Below are 12,898 nucleotides of genomic sequence, written 5' to 3'. Positions count from 1 at the left end.
TTTTCACCCCATGTGATACATAAAACTAACTTCTCACTGCTCACTAATTAACTGGTCATAATTAGCTGTCATTCTCAACTTGCTTCTGGGAGCATCTTTCCTCAGCACTGCTCTTATCTTGTTAATTACCTATATTTGAATCAATGCTGACTGTGTCATTATGCATATAGTTTAGCTGTTCCAGTGAACCTGGAAGTTTCCTTTTTCTTTTTTCCCTGCATTTCTTCTTCTCTTTCATTGAAGATTGAAGCTGAAGCTAGTGCTGGAAGGCAGCAATAGGAATTTACATAAATAGTATTCCATAAGCCAAATGGAAAAATAAAATGATGTAGGGTTTCTTAACCCTGGATCTATGAAATTATTTTTTAAAATGTTTTTGATATTATATTTCAATAAAATTGTTTTCCTCGGTAATACTATATATTTTATTTAATATATTTTAAAACATTTTTGTGAGAAGAGGCTTCACCAATTTCAAAGGGGTCAGTGATATTAGAAAAGTTAAGAAAGCCGGACCTAAACTTTTCTTGAATAACAAAACAATCAACCTCCACCCTATATTCAAGAAGGTTTTGCCCAGGCTCTTACATTACTTTAGTGTACTAGTAGTAAGAATATGCTGGTAAATATTTAACAATCAATTCTCCAAAAATAATATATAAATAGCAAAATTTCAGCTTCATTTACATTATTAATATTTTGTCCCATCACTTTCTTAAGCCTAGACAATCAATAATAATAATTCAAGGTGATTTATAGCATCTGTCACTTTAGACATATAACTGCTCAGACTGAGAATTTAACAATCTGCTGCAGCTGGATGGATATGTTTCTAACACACCTCAGATAATAATAAGGAGAGCACTGAACTCTAGGTTTGGATCCTGGCTCTGCTGTAGCTATTTTATTTCTCAGTCAAAGGAAGAGAGATATTCATATACCCTATCTTACAAGACCGTAACCATTTTATTGTTCATTTCTTTTAGTCAAGTCTGACTCTTTGTGACCTCATTTAGGGTTTTCTTGGCACTGGGGTGTTTTGCTATTTCCTTCTCCCACTCATTTTTTACAGATAAGGGAACTGAGGTAATGAGGTTAAATGAGTTGTCTTGGGCCACGTGTTGTCAGAGGCTGGATTTGAACTGAGGTTTTCATTATTCTAGGGTGGATGATCCTACTGAGCACTACTGAGCTGTCCCTTTATAACCACAGAGTGGCTATAAATATATTTCTACTTTTCATCGCAGAATTATTATAATGACAGGAAGCCAAAATTTAACCAAGACTGGGATGCATCTGTTTTAGGCTACAGTGTACACATGTGTGTAGGATCTTTTAACCTTTTAAAACTGCCACCAAGCCCTGTCCAGATCAGCTTCAGGGCTCCAGAATTATCTGAGGCTCACACTGAGCGAGAGGTGATAAGGATCTCTGAGGTCATTTCATCCAGCCTCTTAATTTTATAGACAATGATATTAAGGTTGTGGAAGTTAAATGAATTACCCAAAGTCACACAGGCTAATTAGCATCAAAAGCAGCATTTGAAGCCAGGTAATCTGACTTCAGCATCAGGTACTTTCCCCATTATATGATAATTCAGTTTTTAAAATGTTTTATGTTGTTGTTCTTAATTTTTGAAAACCAAAATGACATCACTATTTTAGAATTGAATTACAGTTGTCTGATTATAGCTGATCAGAACAACACAAGTTCAGAATGTGGTTAAAAAAAAAAGTTATAATCTGATAAAAAATTAAATGATCAAAAAACAAAGGGAACAATGTATACCAGGACATGAATATTATGTAAATAAACCATTTAATAAAATTTTTATAGTCAGATGAAAAGCGAAACAAACAAAATCTGTGGAAATTATTTTTTTTACAATAGAAATAATCAAAACTATTTATTTTCAATAAAATTGTAAAGACAATTTTCCAAGCTCTAAATGCTGTGATCGATACAATGACCATCTCTTATTCTAAAAGATTGATGATGAAACATGATGAGACAAATTAAGGATTCAACATATAAACCCATCCATATCTACATCATATATTCACAAATACACATATGTATACATTAAATAATATATACAGATATGCATATACATGCATATCTATCTCTGTATATATGTATACATATACAAATACATATGTACACACACATCCATACTAATATATAGCAGATGAGGACATTTTTTTTTTCATATTTTTCAGTCACTCAACTAAACATTTTTTAACACCTAAGAGCTAGGCACATAATCACAAAGAATTGTTTGTTTTTGAACAAGAAAGTGGGGAGGGTCAGGAAATAAACTTTTTGATTAAAAAATATAATAAAAAAGGGAGAGATGTGTAAATAGGAGAGTTCTACAAATGTGGAATGCAGCATGCATTTTCTGATGAAATCATTCTCTGGGGAGCTTTCTATAATTCCAAGAATCCTCTTTAGCAGTGAAGATAATCTATAAATGTCTTTAATATGAAACCAAAGCATGTTAATAAAAATGTTTTTAAAAACACAAAGCAGGTGGTGATGAACACTACTGAAAACATGAATTTCAAAGTTCAAGGAAACAGGCCATGTGAAGCATAACTAAAGCCTGGCTGAAAAGTCATGTACTTCTTGAGTTGTTCAGTAATAACATCATTTAAAAAAAAGTTGTTTTTGAGTATAGTTAGTGGTAGATTTTTGCCTTGATAGAAATTTTGAACATTAACAAATGCAATTATATTTTTATTTCCCAAGTACATTTGAATTTCACAAGTCCAACATTCCATTATCACAAAGCACACACCCAAGCAAATGCTTACTTAAAGCAACTCTTAATAGGGAAAGTACAAGCATATTTAACCTAATAATTATCATAATTCTTAAGATTAAGGAATAAGAATAATGTATGGCACATAATATATTTCACAATTGAATCAATGAAATGGCTAAAACCCACCAGTGGTCAGCAAATTAGTAAAATGAATCTTCTTATGTCTCTCTCCCTACCCTCCAAGATAATAGTTGGTTTAATTGTCCTCATTAGTAACTCTTAGAGCAAGCTTGCTTTTAAACAACATAACACAATTACTCCTAGGGGCAAAAGGAATAAACCTAAACACAACAGTATGCTTGGGAATTCAGTATGTTAGGATTTAGAGATTGCAAACTCTTTGGAGAACTAGAAACATATAATTTTTTATGTTTATATCCCCAGCAATTAGCACAGTGTTTTATACATGATAGATATTTAATAAATGTTTACAGAAGGATTATTTATTGAAAATAAATGAAATCTCCAATATTTTGAAAAACTAGTTTAAAATGGTACTTTTATATATTCTTAATGACAAAAACAATTTCATTCCAAAATATCTTAGAATAATCATTGTTTAGAAAAATGATTGTTAAGTAGATTATGAAAGTAGATTATTTGGGCAAGAGGACAAAGGTTTTTATCATACCTAGATTTTAGAATGTAGTGCTTAACAACAGTTGAACTGATCATGATGAACAGAAAAATAGATGAAATCCAAATTATTATTTCATTTTGATATTTGTTAATAATTTTGATGGAGGGAAAGTTTGAGGATTCTGGGTGAAATTTAAGGCTTTTTCCTCCCTTTTTTAGTATATATTATTATAGACAACTGAGATAATAGACAATGTAATAATTATTCTTTCTCATAATTCACAGGCAAAATTCTTTGTGTACTACAAAAATGATATAGGGAACACTGAAACTGTTTCTCTCTCTCTCTCTCTCTCTCTCTCTCTCTCTCTCTCTCTCTCTCTCTCTCACTTTGGGAGGAATGCTAGAGAAACTCCTTAAACCCTCAGAGAAGCTTTCCCCTGAGAAACCTGCCATAGGGAATCAAGATAAAGTGCTTTCATTCTGTTTATCTTGGTGGGACTAGTTGAGTCTAGGACCACTCCTACTTAACCCAAGCTGGAAATCTAGATTTCTATTGACCTTTATTAGTTGGACATTATTAGTCCAGGGACACTCATTCAAATGGAAAATTTCTATTCAATTCGGAAAATCTCTGTCTGATTTCAACTCAAACTCCCCCTCCCCCTTCCCTCCCCCCCCACTAGCCAAAGTTTCAGTTATAAAAAGGGGAAACTGGGCTCAACTCCTTGCAGAGAGGCCAAAGCAGGAATCATGCCAGACCAAGGCATGGTTGCCTGCAAGGACCCTCTGCCCACTGAGAAGATAACTCTCTTTTCCTAATTTTTCTAATTTTCCTAATGGGACCACACATCTCTTTACCTCTCTGTGGGGATTTCTCTGCTAGGAACTTTATCTCTCTCTGCCAGAGATATCTCTATGCTTTATCTCTCCTATGCTAGACCTTTACTTCTCTGTCAGGACCTTGCCATCAAGGAAGTCAGCCTTCCTAGCCACCCACAAAAACTACTATACACTTTAAGATATGTTATTTTATCCACTTCAAGATGGCAATGACCCACTGACAAGAGATTATGTTTTGAACTGACCCCTACCTCTTTCGTGGATCTTCTCCCTCTGTCCCTTCCAGGAACAAGGATGAGGTAATTTTGACATATATATTTTCCTCTTTGCATCCTCCTCTTGACTAAGAAGTTATATGTCTAAACAATATTTATAAAGATAAAATTGTCTCTACAGAAAGAAGCAAAAACAAAGGAAGAAAGGAAGTATTCATTCCCATTCTTAGCTTGAGTGGAAAGGGAAGATATTATAATAATAATAACAATAATAATAATATTTTTGATCATAATAAATAACAACAATAATAATACTAATATTTATATAATGCTACTATGTAGCACAAAATGTGCCAAGCACTTTCCAATTGTTATCTCATTTCATTCTCACAACGAGGGAGAGAGCCACTATTATTATTTCCATTTCATAGGTAGGATTATTGGGGCAAACAGAGGTTAAGTTCCAGGGTCATACAACCAATGTCTTGAGGCTGGATTTGAACCAAACTCTTGACTCTAAGCCTTCCATCCACTGAACTACCTAACTGGCTCCAAAACACATAGCCTCCTGATAGTAGGAGGCAGAGACATGAATGTCTCAGTATAGAGAGACTATTTCTCTTTTTGGATCTACATCACTATCTAGAGATAAAATTCTCTTGCCTCCTCCCCATTTAAAGCTATAGTATATACTTTAGTAGGGACACAGAAAGTAGCTTGAGGAAATCCAGATTTTTTTTTTTACTGCAACTTATGATAATAATTATAATATGAATGAATATAATTATGATTTTGGAACTTGCTTGCTTATCTTGTGAGAAGCCTAGAGGGATATTCTTTATTACTTGTGCTATTTTCATCTTAAAGGAACACTTTAAAAAAAATCTCTGAAAGGTAAATGGCTGGTACGTTTTACTAAACTAACTTCACTTAGATAAGATTTCCCTAGATAGATTTTATTGACTATGATTCAACAAAATAAATATTTAACAACCAAAAAAGTAAAACATTATTTACTTCTTGTCTGTATCATAATTGAGTTTTCATTATGCAGCTTTGCTAATATATTTGCTAATAATACAGAAAATGCAGTGGTTGAATTCCAGCAGTGCCAAAAAAGAGAAAACCAATGATCCTTTGAATATACAGATCCCTTTACTTGAAGTTTTAATTTTTTTTCCTTCACACATTTAATCTGATGTCATTCAATTTACATATTTGGATGCCTTGCATATTTTTTTTTCTGGAGTCAAAACAAACATTCATAGAAATGGCAGAAGTAGAGTGAAATTCAAAGACCTCCTGTCGAGCCAATTAACAACTAAAAATATTTAGCTAAGCAGTCATTTAATGACTACTTGACTAAGTATGTTCTTAAATTCTAATGAGGACAGATAACAGAATCCTCTGGAGTAAATTTACTTCACATACATGTAATTGAAGATACAATACTCTTTTTTCTACATTGAGAAATGATAAGTGGGTTTAGTATGGGATCAGTACAGGAAAAACACAAATCATGTGTTTTTTCCAACTAGAGAGTTCTACTGAATCTGTGGAAGAATGCCTTAAAAAATCAAGGTCCATGTGTAAAAAAGAATGTTAACATCATGGGAATATATTGAATTATTTTACTGTTCACATATTTACATACAGGTGTATACAAAAAATTTATCTAATGTTAGGGTATGAGCATTGGAGTGAATGACTAAATAAATTTCCTCAGGAATAATGTTTACAGGTTGTTTGTTAAAGGTCAAATGTTCCATAATGAGCATGTTAGAATTCTTAAGAGTGAATTTTTGAGGAAAACATAAAAGAAGATTTTTTGGGGGGGTGGGGAAAACCAACTTTCTAACTGTTTAAAACTTAACTATTTAAAAGATGAATGGATTGTCTAGAGATATGGTGAATTCTCACCCTTTGGAATTCTTCAATGAAAAGCTGGGGGACCTCTTTGAGGTTATGTTATAGTGGGCATTCTTTTTATATATAGGGATTAGAATAAATGACCTAACTCATCAAAACTCCTTAATTCGTGATGTCATTCATTACATGAGAAAGAAAATTTTTTTTCCCTTCTTGGGGAACATATCTTTGAATTAATAATAAAAATAAGTTGGAAAAATGTGATTCAATATATAAATGTTCACTTTACATAGCACAGTTTAGGAACACATTCATATATAATGATCTCTTTATAATCTTTGACACTATCACCTTCTCTTTGATACCATAGTATCTGTAGGTTTCTATAATGCTATTCCCTTCTAAATCTTCTGACTACTCCTTCTTAATCTCCTTTGCTGAACCTTTATCTACATCAGTAGAGTGTTCCAGAGTGCTGCTCTAGACCCTCTTCTTTTCTCCTTCCGTGCTATTTAATTTCCTAATCTCATTAGCTCCCATTGTTTCAATCATTATCTTTCTGCTGAGATCTATATATTCAACCCTAACTTATAGACTCACACCTCCAACTGCATCTCAAACTGGATGTCAGAAACATCTTAAACTCAACATTTCCAGAACTGATCTTAACACTCCCTCCTAAAATCTTCTTCCTTAAGGAAAATTAGCTAACTTCTTTTATACAATTGAGGGCTCTACCATTCTCCTAGTTCAGAATCAACTACTCAACTCTTTTCATGAAACTCAGTTTTATGCCCCCCATACCCAATCTGTTCTAAGTACTGTCAATTCTACTTTCATAACTTTTCTATTATTTGCCTACTTTCTTCCTCTGACACTTCCATCACCCTAGGAAAGATCCTTATCACATGCCAGTTATAGTCATTTGGTTGATTTTCCTATGTTTAGTCTTTTCCCACTTTATTCCATCATCTATCTAATTAATCTTCCTAAAGAACAGATCTTATCATGTCCTCCCCTCCCATTCAATAAACTCTATAGGTCTCCAAATATCATTTTTATAATCAAATAAGATCCCTCTGTTTGGCATTCAAATTCCTCCACAATTTGCCCTATCTTTCCAGTGTTCCCATAGCTTGCTTACTCAGTCTCCATATACTAGGTGATTTAGTGACATAGCTTCCTTGTGATTTCTGAAACAAGACACTCCACCTCTAGTTCTGAGCATTTTTACAGGCTGACCTCTATGCCTGGAATATTCTCTTTCCTTATCTCTGCCTCCTGGTTACCCTGGCTTATTCCAAGTACCAGCTAAAAATCCATATTCTGTGAGAAGCTCTTCCTGGTTTTTAAGGCTAATAACTTCCCTTAGTAAATTTTCTCCAATTTGTCCTTACTGTTCTCATGTTATCTTTTCCATTAGACTGTAAACTTATCCTTAAGAGAGGATACCTTTTGCTTTTATTTTCCCATGTTCATTATCTGACATATATAGTAGACACTTAATAAATGCTTATTGACTACAGACTATATAATATACATACACACATATGTGTGTGCATATATACATGTATATGTATAGATGTATCTATATGTGTATATTTATACATATTACATTATTGAAACAACATATAGAGGTAACATATAACATATTCTATCAACCTACCTATCTTTTTAGTTATATATTCACATTTTCAAGTGGGAAGTTTTACTCATAGTTGCAGTATGATTTATAAAAATCAGAAGATATAGAAACTAGAATTATCTTGCCTTAAGATTAAAAATGATAAATTAGTATTTGAAATTATTTTATTTATTTTAAAAAGCATCTTCTTTATACAACTCTGTAATCTAGCAGGATGATTCAAATATAACCACTCCCATTTTATATGCAAGAAAAATGAGGCTTGGTGCCTAATTTGACATATGGTAAGGGACAGTGTCTGAGCCCCAAACCAGGTCACCCATCTTGGCCAATGTACCTAGAGCAAGAAACCAAGGCAACGCTTCTCTAGAGAAATTCTATCTGAAGGAAAAGAAAGACATAAAATTTTTCTACATTTATTTTTCCCTAGCTAATTTGGCCATGGAATATTTTTGGTCTAATTATATACAGCTAGAATTCATAAAGGATTTTAAATTTAATCTAAAGGTATAATACCTCTGGGAAAGAAGATTGCTAAAGTTTTAAAGCAAAACAGAAGAAATAAAGCCTATTTTCTGCTTCAAAGTCATATAGGTAATTTAATATTTAGAGGAAAAATCATGTTAGAGTCACATCTCAGGACACACCATTCTTAGGTTATGGAATACTAACATTCTGTGAAACATAGTTTAGCAAATGTTGCCTTAGTGGTTAAAAATCAAGATAACATCTCTATTATATTAACAATAGCTTAATGAATGGTTATTTACAGTCAACTTCTGAGAGTTATCTTTAGAATGATGAAGATGCTTGCAAAATTGTCCATGATACTATATATCTGTATCTGGAACATATTCCCCATTTAGTTTGTATTTTACTTATTTTTTTGTCAGTAATTTCAGACAACAGAATGTCACAGTTTTTTTTTTTTTTTAAAGAAAAATATTCCTATGGTAAAATAAGTCTACAGGTGTTTATATTTATTTATACAATTTAATTCATATATTACCCATCCATCCATCCATTCATTCATCTCAAATAAATTTATTGCTGCAAAGGTTATATCTTAGTGTTCTTGGGCGAAACAACATATAGAGGTTAAGAACATATAAAGATAAATTAACAATTTAAAAAGTTCAAACACAATACAATATAATAATACAAAAGATAAGGTAACATGTTTAAGAGCCAATTTACAGCTCCAAATAATATGTTTTGAAGGAGAACAAGAGGACAGAGAGATCAATATGGCTAAAATGATTAAGATGTTTTTAGATAGGTCACCTTGGATGGGAAAAGAGATGTAGGGAGGCAATTCCAGGAAGGAAAAACATTATCAGCAGTAGAACAGATATGAAGATAAGCATGTTTGGATAGCATTAAATATGCCGGGAAAGTTTATAAGTCAGCTATGAGATTGGTTTATAGTGGGGACTTACTGAGATTAGGCAATAGGTCTAGCCCTGAGATTTAGATTTGAGGGTCTATATGCCTGAATTACAAATTTTCAAGATTGGAAAGGACCTTGGAGATCACAGAATTCCACTTCCCATTTTATAGGCAATGCAAATCAAATTTTAGAAGGAAAAAGTGATTTTTCTAGGCCAAATAGCTCACTAGTGGCAAAACTGAAACTAGAACTCACAACTAATTCTGGTAAGTAAATTTTTTACTCTGAGCCATTTTCTTAAGAATTGAAGCAATATTATATTTCAATTTTTCTTTGGATTATCCATCCCTGAATTTTTTAATTAAAAAAAAATCAGCCTAGCATAAAGTAGTACACCTATGACATTTTAAGTAAATTACATGACTCACAAAGACAATGAGCTGACAAACAAATCAGCTGATTGGCTTAATTAGACTGAAGAACAGGAGGATAGAGTTTTGAATGTGTATGTATATATGCATGCACGTGTGTATATCAATCAAGCAGACCACTATAAACTATAGACATTCTTGTACCAACAAAAAATAACAAAAAAAGAAGATTCAAACTCTTAATATTTTTCCTATTATTATGATAAATAATCATAAATATTTATTTGTTAGCTTTTCAGGACAATTTTCCTTTAAGAGGAAATGTGTATTTAAAAAATCCAACTGTCTATCTACCCATCTATCTTTAAAAATAATTTATTTTGTGCTAGCTAGTTGCAATGGACCATATCAAAGGCTGGAGGAGATACAGAGATAAATAAGGATATGCATGGATTCACAAGGGATGACTTGGGGGGTGTTGTTGATAGAGGGGGAAATTAGAAGGTAGATGAGTATTTTGCTGAATTGAGATAGAAGGTAGAAAGGGCTATTATTATTATTATTAATATTAATGTTCACTCACCATCATGAACCCCTTTACCCTTTTTCTCTTAAGAAATCTATTCTATAAGGAGTAAACAAAAGATATTTCTGAACATGCTTGGCCTCTAACAACTGATCCACATAGAGAATGTAAGATTTCAGAAGCAAACATTTCAACTTTTAGATTTTAAAAATACTGCTAAATAGGCAAAATATTTGGGATTTCTTCAGGGTAGAGAATGACTTTGTCAATAAATCCTTGAGAGTTGCCAAGGACATACAATCTGAATCAGGATTTAAATACAGGTCTTTCAGACTCCTAGCCTAACATTTTATTTAATACTATATATTACACAGCACTATATTTTTAAATGTTATGTTTGTAAATACAAGAGTGATAAATAATTAGAATTAGTGTTAAGAATAGAGCTAAAGTTAAATACTTTTTTTATGTATTCAAATACAAATATTGAAATGAATGGGGGGGGGGGGTGAGTGGAGGACCCATCTCTGATTTCATCGGCATACCTGCTGAGAACACTAGAAATGCTACCAGTAATAGGTCAGCAGTTGATAATCTTGCAGAGTTTCTAGGGGGAGTTAAAAAATTGAGCATTTGCTCAGAATCAAAAAAGCTACTGGTTAATACTCAGATGAAGCTATCGCTTCAGCCCAGATCTTCTCCAAATCTGAGATGAATTCTAAATGCACTATATCACTCTGACACTAGTAATGCCTATTTGATAGCAGGATTTGATTTGAGTTAGTGATAAATTAAAGTCTTTTACATGTGACTTATTGTTAAATAATATCTGCTCCATTATTTCTTTAAAAAAATAAGTGAAAGATTTAAATGTTTTCTAACTAATTTAAACTCAGATTTAAGAATATTGAAACCTTTTTGGATTCTGATTCTGCAACACTTTGTTCTGGCTATTCCATCCAATTTTGTGTTATTCATAAGGTTGATAAGTATATCATTTATGTTTTAATTCAAATCACTGATTGCTACCAACACAAAACTTACGATATAATACAGTGCTAGAAACTTTCCACATTAATATCCACTAATCAGTGTTGTTCGGGAATTAGTAGGAATCTATATGTCATCCAGTCATATTTATCCACCTTGTCCACAAAGGCAAAATATTAGACTTTGTCTAATGGTTTGTTGAAAACCAGATAAATTTTTCTCTCTCTCCTTATACATAAATCCTTATTTTCCCTCTATCTTTCTTTTTATAATGTCATTTTTTTCTTTGAAAACTATCAGAAGATGCTTTAAGAATAATCAGATAACTCAGTCATATTCTGCTTATACTGAAATTGAAACAAAAACTAAAACCAGTACCAAAGATTTGGAATTCTTTGCAATTAAGAAAAAGATAATTTTGTAAGATTTATCAGATCATTCACCAAGTAATGTTAAGTTGGAAAATGAATTTTAAAATATAAGGTTGGTGACAGAGTGTTGTACCTGAAGTTATTATATACACTAAGTGTAACATGGATTAGCATCATTCTGTACTATAATGCTTCTAGATACCAGACATATATAAAAGCTTTAAATATATCATAATTCAGAAAGTAATAATTTTGTAATGGTTTATCACTTCCATTATGTGTATATATGGGTGTATGTATATATGTGTGTACACATTTGAATACACCATAGGTATTCTGAAGTTAAAAAAATAAAACCCAACAGAAAGTCAAGAATTTTACTATATGAAAGTATATATGTATGTGTGTGTATATGTATATAGGCATATACACATATTATATATATACACTATATATATATAATTATTCTTTCTAATTCAAATCACTTTTCTATCCCAGAAATTATATATACATATATAGTATTATACATGTAATATCATCATATATAATATATATATTACACAATAATATCATATTTTTATATAATATTATATGATTTCTGGGGTGGAATGGACAATTAGAAGATATATATATAGTGTTTACTAAAGCATTGATGTATGTATAATCTCCATCTTCAAACAACATCCATTGACATCCTAAACTGAGCTTTCTCTCTGTCTAGAGTTATGAAAAACTCATAATATTAAACACATAAACACAGTACAAACACGCCAAGTACAACAAAGCCCCGATTTCACTAGAGTTTTTATTCCTCTGGTCTTCCTGTTTTATTTTCAAGATCTGATATTTGCTAACCATTCATATGGAAAACATATTATTTAGATGGATTTTTCTAATACTTTTCCCATTTCCACTCTGCTCAGAAAAAAGTCATTAACAGATAAGTCCTAAAGAAATTTGGATTCATTTCAAGATGATGAACTTCATGTCTGGTTTAGGAGTGACAGAAAGGAAAAAATATGAATGAGATGCTCTTTCCCATTGATTGCTATTCATTTAATCCTCATTTTCTATAGAATGATACTAGACAGTACCTGTGAGCTGTATTCTCACAAGGTATTTCTCATTGAATGAACAAAGGGAAAAAATTCAGGAAAGATGAAAGGGGGGGAAAAACTCTGACCTGACATTACAAAAAAAAAAAGACACTAAGATGAAAACAAAATAGTGTCATGAATTTACATATGGGGTTTTGATGGAATCTAGGGCTGT

General features: G+C 32.0%; 1 protein-coding gene across 4 annotated transcripts in view; it reads right to left on the bottom strand.

Annotated features, from left to right (window-relative positions):
• NOL4 (nucleolar protein 4) overlaps positions 1 to 12,898 on the bottom strand; it is a 494,820-nt gene that overhangs the window by 100,987 nt on the left and 380,935 nt on the right. The window lies entirely within an intron of this gene.

Source organism: Antechinus flavipes, chromosome 1, assembly GCF_016432865.1.
Source record: "Antechinus flavipes isolate AdamAnt ecotype Samford, QLD, Australia chromosome 1, AdamAnt_v2, whole genome shotgun sequence".
Taxonomy (NCBI): Eukaryota; Metazoa; Chordata; class Mammalia; order Dasyuromorphia; family Dasyuridae; genus Antechinus; species Antechinus flavipes.
This window is presented reverse-complemented; position numbering and strand designations above follow the sequence as displayed.